The following is a 5594-nucleotide window of genomic DNA, read 5'->3' as shown; positions in this document are numbered from 1 at the left end:
CATTAGTTTTACATTCATTCTATCACATATCGTTTCATTGCCATAGTTACAGTCCCCTCCAAGCATCATTGACCATCATTGCCCCCTACACTGCCCCCCATCCCCCAGTCTTCAGCACACAGTCACTCTCCCTCTCTGGATCTAAAGTCCCCAGCTGCTCCATTGCTCCACGTCATCATCTCTGCCTCCATCTCAGGAATCACTGCTTCTCTGGGTAGGGTCTCGCTCTTGGCTCTTCTCCGTTGATGGTCCTAGGAACCTCCGCTTCTAGACTGGAAAGTTACTCACTCCCTTCCTTGCTATAAAATGTCTACCTTTACATTTCCAGCCCTCACACTCAGTCCTGATAACAATTATTCACTATTGTATCACAAGAGACCCATCTGCATTTCATTTCATCACCTACGCCTAGACAGATTGGATACTACTCACTGGAGATTCTGCCTTACTCCAGGCCCCCTGGCTGTAGGTTCCCTCTTGAAAGCTTGTAAACCAGTCACTTCTTGCCTTTGTAGGCACCCCTCTCCCCCCATTTTGGGTAGCCAATGTCCACGTTGCCCATCCCTGTCTACTCTGTGTGTGGAGTGGGTGGGAATGATTCTTGCTGTAAAGATTTGTTCCCTCTTTTGAGCTACTGCATCCATAGGTGTAGGTCAAATTATATCAAATTGTATCAGATTACTCTTTTTTTCCTCTTCTTTCTTCTTCTGGTTGAGCTCTAATCATCCAGTCATTGAAGCCAGGTCAAGTGGGTATTATCTGCAAGTGTGGGTGTTCTTGTGCATATGCCCTCTCTTCTTATCAGCTGAACGCTTCACTCTCCATATTGTAGGGCTTAGCTGGCCATTTCATTGCTGTTTTTCCCTCACTTTCCCTTATCGGTGACGAGTGTGGTCACCAATCAGAGTGTGTATTCCCATTGAGTCTTATTCTTGGAAGGGGGTTTGCACTCAGGGGACCAGACTACTTGTCTTGATGTTTCTTGGGCCAAGAACTTTTTGAAGCTCTCTTGTATATGTGCATATATACACACACATGTGTACTTGTGTATGTGTGTGTTGCTTTGTTTTGTGTTGTGCTATTTTAAGAATATTGTGATTTGCTTCCCTATGACTCCTTCTGTAATGGGTCTAGGAAGTGGTGGGTGCAGGTCCACATGCATTTGTATAAGGCTTCTCAGTGTTGGAGCAATTCCCCTTTCAAAATCGTTGTATAGGAATTCCTGGATGCCTGAATTATGCCCATTTATAGTAATATGGTGTTGGAGGAGAATATTGAAAGTGCCATGGGCTGCCAAAAGAACCAATAGATCCGTGTTGGAAGAAGTGAAGCCAGAGTGCTCCTTGGAGGCCAAGATGGCCAAACTTCGTCTCTCATACTTTGGACATATTGCCAGGAGGGACCAGTTGCTGGAGAAGGATATCATGTTTGGTAAGGTAGAGGGTCACAGAAAAAGAGGAAGACCCCCAATGAGATGGATTGGCCAAGTGGCAGCATTGATGGACTCAAGCATGGCAACGGTAGTGAGGTTGGTCTAGGATCGGGCAGTGTTTCATTCTGCTATGAGTCAGTACTGACTCGATGACACCTAACAACACCAACACCAACATAGTAGTGATGGTGGAAGTACTGAAGGGAGGAAACAATACATTGTACAACAGAAAACTTTCATTAAGTGCCTGTCTACATGTCACAAAATTAAACTTCCAATAAATGAATTTGTTGAGAACAAATTTAGCAGTAGGAGAAGCAGTCATAAACTTATTGTTGTTTGAAAGGAAGGGTATAAATAGAGTACATATGGAGATGATAGTTTTGTAAAACATTTGAATAATGCAGACAAATGAGCCTCTAAATAAAGCTAGGACAGTAACAGGGATTCTCTCCCAAAGATGAGTGACTTTCTGCTCCCACAAAGATTTACAGTTTTGGACACCCTATACAGGGTTACTATGAGTCAGAACCGACTTGACAGCACGTGACAATAGCAACAACAATTTGCAATTTTCCCAGTCATTGCTCATTACTTGTATAGAGTTTTAAATTTAAAAATGAAAATCCACTTTTGGAATGTACAGTATTATAATTTTGACAAAAACATCAATTCCAATAAGCAGCACCACAGAAAAGTACAGAACAGCTCTTCCCTCCAAATAATCCATAGTTCTGTCCTGTTTTACTCAAACCTTCCACTCAGTGTGAATTCCTGGTAACTGTCCCTATATGAGTCATTCAGTATGTATCTTTTATGTTCTGACTAATTTGTTAGCATAATGGATTTCAGATTCATATATGTTGATGAATATGGTGATAGAGTGTTCCTTTTTGGTGCTGTGTAGTATTCTACTATTTGCACATATGTCATATTGTGCATTTATCAGTGGTAGAATATGTGTGTTAGTTCTTTTTTTGAATAAAATATAAAGCTAAGATAACTTAAAAAGAATTGTATGCCATTTTTGACTATGATAAAATGGAGAATCATAAGGAAAAACACAGGCAGAGGTTTTATAAGACTGTTATTTAAACTGACATCAGAGAACCAGTGAGTGTGGGATTCTCACCCCCTTGGATGAAATCTGCAGCAGGCTACCTAGGAAAGGGGATGAGATTCTGTCTTGAGGACTTTGATTCTTATGAAGAAAGAGCATTCCATCTGGGTTTCCTTCCCCTCTCTGCCCTTCTTCCTATGTGAACCAGCACGAGGTCTGCCTAAACTTCAGCTCCAAATAAAAGTGCTTCTTTTGCCTGTTTTTTTGAATTAGGCTTTCAATAGCTACTCTGAGAAACTTTGGTACAAATTAGTTCACTTGAAAAGTGCACTGAAAAGAATAAATTGTTTATTTTGATTGATATAATAAAGTTATATCAAAATAGATTATTCTAAATTGATTCTCTAAAGAATTTTATGAAGTATGCAACAGATAGGATTATGAAAATATAACAATTTTTTACCTCTGAATGGCATTAAGTTACATTATAATATTACTTCAACAAAATCATTCTGATTGATTTAATAGTAAATAAGTGCTTACATAAATTAGATGGTGTACCAGCATGGTGCTGTAGGACTACAAGGTCGGTTTGAGTCATAAGCTTGGTGGTTCAAACTCACCAGCCACTTCTTGAAAACCCTATTAGTCAGAAATGATTCAATGGCACTTAATAACAACATATAAGTAAGATAATCCTAATGTTCAAGGAATGAATGAAAATGAATTTATTTTGACAAAAGTTTTTGAGTTTATGACAACTTTGAATACAAAATCTTTCTAATAACTCAAGTAAAGTACTATGGAATGCATTTCATTTAAGGTTAAGCGGTAATTTTATCTTAAAGTAAAACTAGTAGTTCCAGAATGGGAAAAGGGAGGCATAGGACAAGCCTAGAGCAGAAAGAAAGAAAGAAAAAAAAAAACAGTTATCAAAGAATTGATTAATTCATTTACAAAATTACTAAGGAGCTTTGGTACTCACTGGGTAGGTAAAAAGTTGTGATAAGGAGAAGATAAAAGGCTTACCAAGAGAATGGTAAAAGGGAAAGAAATTGGTTTTCTTTTGTTTTTTAAAACACTAAACCAAATTCAACATATACAATGACAACAATAACAATAAATGTTTGGGATGGCTAAATCTTATCTTTTAATATGAACCCAAAGAGAGGGAGGGAGGGTGATCCAGGATTAGACCTCCCTGGCCTCAAGCTTCTGAAGCCATGTAACTCTAGGAAGCTTTTGTAGAACACCTTACAACTAGGCAACAACCTTTTAAGACAGAAAGAGAATTTAAAAAGTGCTGCCTTGTTACACTTAGAAAATTAGGTACATCTCTGTCTTAAAAGAAATTCTCTACACTGTAGGTTAACACTAAGAAGCCAACATAAAAATCACAATGAGACTCCTTTAGGATGACCTGGAAAAATGTTTCTACCTGTAGACAGAGACTTAAAATTATACTATTAATGTCAGTTGAGCAAAGACTTTGTGATGTACAAAACTAGCTGAGGAAATCTTAAAGGGCAAAAGTTAGACTGGGGAAAATTTGGGAAATGATAAAAGTTTGAATGGAAACTTAGAGCATGTAAATAAACTATTTCAACAGAAATTATGTTTAATGGTATATGTTGTTGTTGTTGTTAAGTGCCGTCGAGTCGGTCCCGACCCATAGCGACCCTGTACAGGGTTTCCGAGGGTGTAAATCTTTACGGGAGTAGAAAGCCTCATCTTTCTCCTGCGGAGCGGCTGGTAGTTTCGAACCGCTGACCTTAAGGTTCGCAGCCCGATTCGTAACCACTAGGCTACCAGAGCTCCTTAATGGTATATAGGAGTAAAATAATTTCCAAGATCTTTTAGTAACTTACTGATGTTAAGTTAATATATATTATATTCATCATAATTTGATTGTGCTTTTTTTTATGCCACAGAGAGAGATATCTATCTATCTATCTACATCTACATCTATATGGGTCTGCTAATGAGTGTGATTATTTTTGCCACTTAGAAGGTTATACTATAACAGATATACCACAAAAACAACGTTTAAAATGTTTATTAAAAGGGAATACAGTTGATATATTAAAACTTTATCTGTCAAAACTTTATCTGGATAAAGTTTGATGGTTTAATTGATGAGATTTTGAGGAGTTTCAATGTCAAACAATATATCAACCAAAACAAACAAAAAAATGGGTTTCTTATTGTCAAGATAACAAATTTTTCATTGATTACTGGTTTGAAGAATTAATTCATTCTTTGTGTAATCTGCCTCAAAGACAAGGGTAAATTCCTAACTAAAATAACAAACTCATACGGTTATGTTGTTGGTGTTAGGTGACATAGAGTCAGTACCGACTCATAGCAATCCTATGCACAGCAGAACGAAACACTGCCTGATCCTGGGCCAACCTACTACTGTTGCCACGCTTGAGTCCATTGATGCTGCCACTTGGCCAATGCATCTCGTTGGGGGTCTTCCTCTTTTTCTCTGACCCTGCACCTTACCAAACATGGTCCCTCCTGACAATATGTCCAAAGTATGAGAGGTGAAGTTTGGCCATCTTGGCCTCCAAGGAGCACTCTGGCTGCACTTCTTCCAACACGGTTCTATTGGCAGCCCATGGAACTTTCAATATTCTACTCCAACACCATAACTCAAATGCATCAATTCTTCTACGGTCTTCCTTATTCACTGACCAGCTTTCGCACGCATATGAGGTTATTGAAAATACCATGGCTTGGTTCAGGCGCACCTTAGTCCTCAAGCTGACATCTTTGCTCTTCAACACTTTAAAAAGGTCTTGTGCAGCAGATTTGCCTAATGCAATACGTCATTTGATTTCCTTACTGCTGTTTCTACAGGTATTGATAGTTGATCTAAGAAGAATGAAGTACTTGACAACTTCAATCTTTTCTCTATTGATCAGAATGTTGTTTATTGGTCCAGTGGTGAGGATTTTTGTTTTCTTTACATTGAGATGTAATCCATATTGAAGGCTGTGCTCTTTGATCTTCATCAGTAAAGGTTTTAAGTCCTTTTCACTTTCAGCAAGCAAGGTTGTATCATCTGCTGCTAATAAGTCTTCCTCCAATCCTGAT

This window comes from Chrysochloris asiatica, unplaced genomic scaffold, assembly GCF_000296735.1.
Source record: "Chrysochloris asiatica unplaced genomic scaffold, ChrAsi1.0 scaffold00008, whole genome shotgun sequence".
NCBI lineage: Eukaryota > Metazoa > Chordata > Mammalia > Afrosoricida > Chrysochloridae > Chrysochloris > Chrysochloris asiatica.
This window is presented reverse-complemented; position numbering follows the sequence as displayed.